This window comes from Rhea americana, unplaced genomic scaffold (assembly GCF_003343005.1).
Source record: "Rhea americana isolate MKP2758 unplaced genomic scaffold, rheAme1 scaffold_205, whole genome shotgun sequence".
In the NCBI taxonomy this organism is placed as follows: domain Eukaryota; kingdom Metazoa; phylum Chordata; class Aves; order Rheiformes; family Rheidae; genus Rhea; species Rhea americana.
The window spans coordinates 1,563,419-1,573,949 of record NW_028186206.1 but is presented as its reverse complement, the minus strand read 5'-3'; positions in this window follow the sequence as shown (position 1 = coordinate 1,573,949).

Here is a 10,531-nt window from a genome sequence, read left to right as displayed (position 1 = left end):
GCCACCATAACTCAAACACTACTAAGCAAAGCACAAAGCGAYGGTACTTCCTGTACAACTGCAGCCTGAACCCGTGTGTCCGTATTGCCATGATCTCTTAGCAGTTTAACCGTATGGCTGTCACAACTTCAGCTTCACACCTGAGGGAGGAAGGCTTGCTTTTAGCTGGCGTGCCGTGCCGCCCCCTGCTCCAGGCTGGCTGCAGAACTCCAGGTATCTCAGCATGGCGCTCCTGATCYGGATGTGCCCTTTTTGACTATTGCTACCACAGCGGAGGAGAGGGGTCAAGATGAAAGCCTGATCCAGGCTTTTTCAAGCTGTACTACAGGCCTGAGATGAACAAGTTAAACTAGTTGCTTAAATAAATAAGCTAAAGTATTAAATCTTGGTAATAAGAATTTGACAACAATAGCTTTTTATTTCTGCCTGGAATACAAACACTATTACCTCTTTCTTTCTTTTCTCTCCTTCTCACTCATTCGATTTTCTAGGTACCACTGAAATTTCCCATAAATCTTGGACTCTTAATTTAGAAAACAGTCTCTCAATCTCCACCACCTCCTAAAAAATACCCCTGAAAAATGAGGACTATTTTGAACATCACATTATGGTTTTTGTTCAGCTTTCAGTGCTTTTGCTACTACGAGAACATTGGAAAAAAGAGAAGATTAAAGTAATAAAAGTAAAAATCTTAACTGTTTTTAGATACCTCACAACACATTAAACAGAGAACACATATCATGTTCCACCATTAGATCAGTTGCAGTCTGCCATTTCCTCTGAAGTGCTACCATCTACGTACACGCTTTTGTCCAGTGCTTGGGAAAGGTTATACCTGGCAGTAAAACTCACAGCATTTTTGAAATCGCATGTATGCATATGCAGCACATGAAGTGTATGCTGTAATCCAGCAACCAGGACTTCGGTGTATTACAGGAACATAGAAACCTGTAGTAATGATGCAGTCTCTAATGGCCCCGTTATAGTAAGTGTGCATAYGCATAACCAAGACAATTATAATACCTATAAGTTTAGCAAATAAATTAGGGGGAGATGCTGCATGATGTGTGCCATGTGTCCCATATTTATGATATTGCAGTAAAAGGAAAAACACTCGTCTTTTCTCTCCTATCCCCCACTTCCAAAATGTGTCACTATYGTAATAGACAATTTTTGGAGGCAAGAAGCTATCTGCTGCTATCCRTGATCTTCCTCCCTAATCAGGTGGGAAAAGGTGCATATCTAGGTCTCGAGCAGCTAGATAAAAAGCTGAGTGGAAAAGCCGTAGCCTGTCTGCAGGCTGCTGTGGGAAACACGCGTGGCAGCCCCCTCGCCCCGGCTGCCTGGCACATCGCCCGGGGCGAGTGAGCGTCCTCCTCCCTCCCCAAGGGTTGCACGGTGTGCGGAAGTGTGCTTCCATGCTGCTGTTCTGAAGCCCCAAACTTCAGGTATCTGGGTTTTTCTTGTCCTAGTTACGTTCTCATCATGGTGCAGTTCTTTCAAGTGGCAATAGTTCATCTTGTTTCTTTTTTTTCCCCCCTTTTCTAAGTATTTGTGATAAAATTGTGTTATTTAAGCTAGTAATGAGACAACGGACATATTTTTAGGAATGACCACTCTTCCTGTGCTCGGTGTGGCTTAAGAGAACAGCTGGTGCTCTGGTTACATTATCACCCTTCCAATATTCAAAGACCCCACTGGAAACGGTACTCTTTATTCACTTGCGTTCCCCCATGGCAACTTTAAATTCTGTCTTCTCTATTGTCTTTGCTAAAGATACGTGACTTTGTGACTTTGCTGTCAAAGCAGTTTGTATTGTGCTAGTGAAATACAGTCAGTGCCTAATGTGCACTTACAGAACTTTAAAGGACTGTCATATATACATTTCTCTTCTCTTTTTTTTGTGGAGGATATGTGATTTCTTCTATCAGTGCAGCAGCTTGTGATGTGATAGTACAATGAAACGTGAGGCCAGAGCAGCTAGATACCTTTTTTCTTCATATTGTGTTAAGGGTATGAGCCTTCTTTGATGTCAGTAAAGTTAATAATGTTTAGAGATATAAAAATAAAGTCAGGACCCACTGACTAGGAAAGTAGTACCAGACTATCTTGCTAGTCTAGGTTTTTACCATTTTTTTTTATTTCTATAGAAGAAAAAGCTTTTAGAAAGTGAAACATACATCCTTTGTTTGTTTAAATTCTTAGACAGTATGAAAAATAAGACCATATGTTCAATACAAACTTTCACCATCTTTTGGTCATTTTATAGCACACATAAAGGTGCTTTGCAGGAAGAATTGAAGTGGCCTGGCTACAGCAGGAATCCCTCTAATCTCTCCCACAGAACTCACAACAAATCCAAACTGAAAATTAACTGAGATTGGGAGATTGCTTAACAGCTTCTCCTTTTYCAGTGGTCATTATTTTTACTTTAACACATGTCTGCATTTCCTTAGAAGTAGACAAAAAGAATTCTTTGAAAAACAGTGTTGAACATTGCCAAAATGTTCAGCCTATAGGCTAGAGAAAAAAATTGTTTGGTTATGTGCACATATATATATACACATATATATAATATGTATTTAAATAAGTTTTTCCTTTTTTACAGCTGTCCATGCATGATTTCAAATAGATTTTTAGTTTCATGATTATATGCACTCCTCAAAATCCAGTGAAAAGAGTAGATCTTTGGCTGTTCATTTTTAGCCATTATATATTAGAAATGTATGTTTTGTTTTGATTAGAGATAGGTTGCATCATACTATTGCTATACTTTTAATTTAGGGTTAAGTCCTAGAATAAATTTATACAAAAATTCAAAGTTGTCTATCACTGAATATTTGCTAGTATTTTCCCATTTTCTGTATCATTTTGAGTACTGATCATAATTACTATTATGCATCACATAATTTATAATGTATCATGTAATGTAATTGCTGCATTATTTGTAGAGATTGAAAATAAAGGGGCACAAAAATAGATGAGTCAAATTCAAAATTCTTGTGTAAAAAATCATGCATTTTTTTTTCCAATTCCAGCTTAGATAAACTTCAGATCAGCCTAAAAACTGATCCTAAAAACAGATGGCTTTTTTGAAACTTTGAAATTTCCATGAYACTTCACTGCTGTAGCAATGCATGGTACTGAGTATAGCTCCTTCAGAGCCTGATTCTAAAGGAGACATATTAAAAGTGGCCAAATATGCAACAAGCAATACTTCAAAACAGTCGTAAATTGAAATGTGTCAAATGTGTACTGAAGAGATTCCTGATTAATTAAAGTCTTCTCATTATGTTTTGAGCATGAGCCTGTGCCCTGAATCTGAGTTGCCCTCCTATCTGTATTTTGTAGAGGCCAGCTTCTGCTTATTTTCAGGTCTAAGGCTTGAACATTAGCCACCTTCAGAGTAATAGCTCAGGGTGAACCTGCAATATCCAGGGACAGCAATGTGAATGCACAGAGCTGGRTAAGGGGTCTTGTTGGACTTGCCTGCTCTTTTGCTTGGCTCTCTAATTTCAGTCTAGACATAGCCCTAAGGAAGTGTCAAGAAAAGGTTGAGAAGAAACTCTTCACTTGCATTAAAATTTTCAAATGCACCTCCATCATGTGCCTTCACTGGATCCASTGGACTTTTCTCAGAATACAGTCCTAATCAGAAGGGGATCACAACCCACTGGTATCGCATCTTAATTTAAATACGGTATTTAATAAGGAGATAATAAAGTCAATGCCTGGAATGTAACCATAAATATAATAACATATGCAAACACCTTTCATCTCTCTTTCTCATGTTCATCTAAATTGTAGAGGATTAAAATCTTGGGAATAAGGTAAAGCAGGTCTCTGCATAACACACACCGAAACAGCCAAGTGGGGACTAACTTGCTTTATATTATGTTGCATAGTAGTTGTCCTCCAAAGGCAGCATTGGCATGTATTTCTCCAACTTTAATATAGAGGGCAACATAACCCTCTGTAACTGGGAAATGCTAAACTTTTGAAACACCTAAGAAGGAAGAGACATATTACCATGATATATATCTCAACATATGATGAACTGAAGATTTGGCACATCTCTCTCTTACTGCCTCTTACTGTCAAGATTATAGATTTATATATATTAGCAAATTAGATGACAGTCTTAAAGGATGGCAATCTGAATGTCTCATTTGTGTCCCGGACATTTAAATGAAGTTTGTCTAGTATATAAATACCGGTTTGTTCTGATAAATACAAATGTAAATAAACTGCTAGAAAAATTATAGCTTACCTGATTATTTTGGCTAAGCATCTGGAAAATAGGGAGATTCACATTAGTTCCCTTTCAAACTCTGTATTTTAATCTCTGCACCTCTTTTCTAAAGGCCATCTCTACTCGTGTAAATGTGCCATGATCTGAATTGCATGCAGTAATCTGGAGGAGAGAATATGTAGCTGGCACAATTTTCAATGAGCAAGACACTTTACATGACATTCTTGTTTAAACAGCATGAAAATCAGAGTTAARTGCTGTGTAAATGAGGGCAGAATAGAGCCCTTTGTATCTCGTTTTCAAACTGCCTGGGATCATCTGGAGGTATAACCATGTAAATCCCCTGAGGATATGTCTCCAACTCTCTYCCTTAGCATGCTGTTCCCTGATCCCATTGGAAATCCACTCAATTTAGATTTAATCTCAGCAAAATCTACCCGGGACTTTCTTTCTAAATTTGCAATACTCTCTTTATGGCACTTTTTTACTTACACTGTTATGTTTAGAAGTATTTCTGCTTAGACATCCTAAAAGCCTGTTTCTCTGCGAGTGTAGCATAGTATGTCGGGAAAGCAAGAGTGTCTAAAAATTAGAGATGAAACTGTTGGCTAAGTCTCCAGTATAGAGCATATGCTCCCTCTGTCAGTGACTGCTGCACGATATTAGATTTGTACCTTCTCCCTGCCTTAGTTTGCTTATCTAAAATATAGCCAAAATGTTTTTCAAACATTTTTTACTTTTGGATCTTTCAAAGGTAAGACTCTGTGCTGCATGGAGCCGTAAGTACAACCATTCTCCCCACCCCAAAAAAAGGAAGCTGGGAGCTTGCAATGAATGAGTATATCAAATTTACAAGTAAAAAATAAATGGCAAGTTGCATGTGGAGAAAGAGAAAGAGCCACAGAGACAGATGGATTTATATAAATCCAGCTTTTAAAGTTTTTTTTTAATTAAATAATTGTAAGCAGTAACCAGCTGTAGTATTATTCTTTGCTGTGTAATCTGCAGAGTGAAATGTAAACAGGGGGTCAGGCTCYCCTGTGGCCATCTGACCCTCTCAGCAGGAAAAGGGGGCACTGAGGGAGGCTGTGCACAGAGAAGCGTACACGGATATTCATGAGCTGGGAACTTTTGCAGCAAAAAATAGCTTTCCTGCATACTCAGTGGTGCATAGCGTTTCGTTTAAAAACCCTTATTAAATTAAGAGGAGCTTTCTGCATCCACCAGCCTTTGCTGCTGCTGCGTGTACTTCCATAACGTTGTTGAGAATACTGGAGCTTAATATCAACTGGAAGGTTCAGAAAAATGCAATAACATTCAGATACAACTTGGTTACTGACAGAACAGAGATACAGAACATGAAAACTGATATGTCTGGGGAATCTAGCTCTTCTGAATCTCTTTGTGCCTCAAAAAAAAAAAAATCTTTCTTAAAATATAAATGTCTATCTATATGTATATATGCATTCCTTTGTCAACACAGGAAGATGGAGGGGTTGGCAGCCAGGCATTCTTCAGTATGTTAATTGTCTAATGTTTTCTGTTCTTTAAAATCCTCTTCTTTCTCTTCCTTTTTTGCAGATTAAAAAACTGAGCCAATCTCTAGCACTCTGATCATAGTTTTCRTGCTGTATATTTAATACAAGATTTTGTTAAATTCACAAACACACTCTTTTTGTCATTGCTATAGTCACCACAGCTCTGACTACCTTTTCAGAGTGGTTTAAACGACATCTTCTCCCTGCAGCATTTTCATGACCTAACCAATGGTTATTTATTTCTTCGTTTATTATTTTAAAAACGCGGCATAGTTTTCCCAGCTGAAATACCATTTTTTTTTTTTTTTACGTAACCTTGAGCTGGCTATTCACCCTTTCTCGGGAGAAGTTCGGGGGGAAGGTGCAGCACCCCTCTAAATCACAAATGAAGTGAGTTGGTTGGCTTGAATAGCATTTCTCCTTTCGACCCTGGGCACATCGCAGCGCATTCCATTAGTCACTGCTGCAGCGCGGCTGCTCTGCGAGCGCGCGGCGGGGCGGGGGGACGCGGGGCTCCCTCCGGCGCCGGGGGCTGCTCCGCGCAGAGGGGCTGCTCACTGCTTCCCAGCCGAGATTTTGCACGTTCGGCTCACGGCCAGTAAGGCCGCTTCCCGGCACCAGAGTGTTTCAGGTTTTGAGCATACTGTATGTTTGCTGCACCTAATTTAAATAAATGACTTTCACATTTAAGCAATTAAACCTATAATTAGCACTGTTTGAATGAACTAATCAGCTAATACCCTATGACACACAGTTCTTTTTTTTTTTGTTCTGCAGATATTTTTAAAGGGAAAGGGTAGATGTTTATGAAAAAATGTAGGTGATGCATTATGAAAATATGCTTTGATTCATGGAAATTACAAGACAACACCACAAACTACTTTGACCAATGTTCTCCTTTTGCCTTCCAGGGAATGTGGAATTATGTACACTCATTTCCTCTGAATTCAAAGGAAAAGACAGCAATAAACAACATATATTTTTTTTTAAATGTGGCAAGCTGCTACCACGATTCTGTGTTTTTAAAAAACCCCAAAGCACTTTTAGAGGGCTGTCTACTCACTATATTTTCAAATGTGTGCGTACATCTGATCCAGTGGTAGGAGAGTGGCGTAGCCATACCCTAGGGATTCCCTCTGCCTGGCAGAACGTTAGCCTCTCTCAATAAGATGGAAATTTATTAGGAGGAAATTATCCTGGTGTCCTCTGAAAAACAGCATTTCTGATAAAAATCTTGTTCTCTGACGGCAGTCTAACAAGATACATTTGTTAGCTGTTTTTGTTCCTTGGACTCATCTGTTAATTTTAATTCTTCTGCTGCACGGCTGTGTATTTACGTTCTGAGGCAGACATGATCTATGTGTGCTCATTTGAGATTGAGATGTCGGGGTGAGAGAGYGCTGAAGTTTAGGGGAGAGCTAGCCTTTTATTTTCTCCTTTTCCTCTAGTTAAAGAGGAAAAATCCTCCTTTCATTTCCATCAAAGATGAAATTTGTTAATAAATTTTCGTGCCTCTTTGAATCTATGTTATTATAGATCTCTATTACTATAGAAAGAAATATGTATAATTTATCATATAAACCACCTTTTCTCCAGCTCTTTTGTCCCTACATGTTATAATAACATACATAGGACATAAGAATCACACCATATACTAGGATTTTACTTTTTTYCCCCTCGAACACCACTAAATGCCTTCAAATGCTGAAAACAGCTTGATCACACTTGGGTTGTTCAGCCCATACCAGTCTTCCTATCCTCATTCTCCTCATTCCAGCTCTGTTAAAGCTGGGATTCAGGACCCTTCTTTCTAGCCTAATTTTTCTTGAACCTTTGGCTCACATAGGGCACAGGCTGGAAAGTTTTCAAAGAAGGAATGTGGATTTCTAATGAATGAAGCTGACGTTGGGAACCCTCCCCCCAGCATTATGAGTTGCCAAACTTAGTAGGTATATAGGGAGCAGAAAGGACTGCAGGAAGATGCCAGATGGTCTTTTGTGGTTATATGGTTCTCCAAAACTTACAAGAATTGGTTTCTATTCCTGTGTGATAACTAGCCTCTGAAAGCACTTTTTCATCTGCCAAGCTTAAGATAAAAGCTAATTTAGATTTAGGTTCCTTTTGTTAAGCATTTGGGGGAGGATGGAAGGGAAGAAAGAGATCACAAGAAAGTGCTGACTTACCGAAACTTTTTTTAATAGGATTGGATTCAGCCACACTTTTGATGGAAAATGTCAGGTTCAGTAGGAGAGAATGAGACAGTCCTACTCTATGATAACCAGTACCTTGGTCCGTGGAACATTTGGACTAGGTCTGGGCTTGAATTGCCAGCTTCAGAGCAGAAATTTGAACCTCAGACTTCTACACTTTTAAGCAAAGGATTTGACTGCCCAGCCACTTCCCAGGGTAATAGTCTTTCTGTCTAATGTTTACAGACTTTGTCTCCATCCAGACTGAGTAAAAACATTAATGTTGTGAAGCTTTAATAGCTAGGAAAATGTTTTCTTCCCTGACACTTCTGAAAACCAGTCTACAGGTATCTGAAGCACTGACAGATCTCACTGTAGATGAAATTAGGAGTGACAGATGTTCGGCAGCGCAGGCAAATTAAGCTGTAAGTGTTTGAAGCTGGGCATCCAATGACTCGAGGCCCTCCATAYCCCTGGAAATTTAAAAATTTTAGCCAAAATCTTGCTCTGCTTCAGCATCCTTACACAAAATGGAGCCCTTGCACCGTGCTATCCAACAGGGAAACTCATCAGTACAGCAGGAGGTGCCTCCCCTTGAGTATATGCTATACTGATGAAGTTCCTAAAGGAGCTCATGAAAAAAAGAGATAATTTCTTATTCAGTGCAAGTTTTGGATAAAGTGTAGTGAATATTGTATGACAGGGCTGGTGAGGTTCACACACTGGCTGAAAGAGACCTAGTTATGAAAGACGTTCAGTTATCCTCTCTTGAGAAGCTTCTCCTGCAGTAAGAGCCTCCTGGGTACCGATACTCAGCAGCTGGAGTGGGGAGGTGGCCCTGCAGCACCTAGGGATGTGGTCAGATTCTTGCAGAGGCACTTTGGAAATTCAACTGTTCCCGTGGGAGGAAAATTAACTGGACCTTTTCTTAGCACACATCTGCCACCCCTTTCAAAGCCATAAAATACTGTTAGGGCAGGGCTGTAAAGCAAATTACTCCAGCCATAATTTTATAGATTTGGTTTGGAACAAAGTGTTTTTACTAACAGGAAACTCATTTTTTGTAGAGCAGTATGAAAATGGAAAGACTTCAAAATGATTTTAATACAGTTCTTGCATGTAATACTCTCCACGTGATATAAATGATGGTTGTTCTGATTAAGCATTGACAGCCATTACCTCTGAATGCAGTTCTTCAAATAGCAGGAAATACTCAGTTAAAGCAGATTCTGCAACCTAGGCAGTCCTCCTACACAGCATACTAACCTATCACTTTGTTGGAGGCCTTTACAAGGCTGTTAGCATAGTTAACCTGGTGCAGCAAAAATTATGCCTGAAAAATAAGTTTCTAAGCACTACCCTGCTTGATTCAAAGTTCTAAATTCTACTTTTAAAAGTAGTAATGCTATTTTCCAAACTATTCTGCTTGTCATTTCTATTCATTGTTTCCATGGCAGAGCTGAAAAACTAGTACAGCTGTGTTTGGGTGGTCTATTGTATACCACTGTTGGTTTTGATTATTATGTTCAAYGCTCTCTTGGTATGTGTTTCACTGTCTCACTGTCTCCACACAAATAAGGAGTGGTGCTGCCTCCACCCATTGTTTATACAATTGCTTTGTGGTTACAAAGTGGGAAACCTAATTTATTTGCCCTCCTCTGCCTACAGGGACTCACATCTCCATACAGCACTTCCTAGGAGTGTGCCCTGAGCAGGAGGTTATAGTTTAGTTTTGAAGGGGGCATCGGTCTGCCCTTTCTACAGGAAAAGTCATGGAGCCAAATGTAGGACATAAGCAAAGGAGCAGGATTCAAAGTCCAAGTGATTAGAGCAGACAGGTGAGATGAAAACACCACGTTTCTGTTTCTTAGACTATGTATTTTACATTGGGCATCATCAGAAAGAAACAGAAATCCAAGGAGTATAGACAGATAAAGGCTRAGGTACAGCTGACCTGATTTTTAAATACGCTGTTACAAAGACTTGCTAAAGTCAATCAGGTAATACATAGTGCGTTTGCCTGGAATATACAGATCGGTGTAAGAGAGACTGGTTTTCAAATAACACATGTTTACAGGTCTACATTTGGGCATCACTCCAGAAGATGTGATTTATTAAAGGCTCAGAACCCTCAGATCTGAATTATGTGTAGTTAAAACATGGATTGCTGTCTGTAAGACACACACCTCATTTGCTGTGGAAGATGGGAAAATAAAAAGTGATTCCTTTGAACCAAAATTGTGAAAATGAATAACTGTGGGTGTAAAATGAGTTATTGTCTGTGTAAAATGGCAATTTTAAATACAATATGTCTGAGCTGACCAGCAGAACACATGCTGTCTTGTATAGCAGCTAGAGAGGATTGGACTAAACTAAAATTGCATTGTGGTCTGTCTTCTTTCTCTTTGTAATTATACAGCATTTCACCTTCTGCAGCTGAGGCAGGACTTTGTAGCATAGCCATAAAAAATATCCTCTAGCAGCTTGTACTTAAAGTGGGCTTAGGGCAGTTGATACTCACCTAACTGGAATCAAAAGTAGCTGATATAACA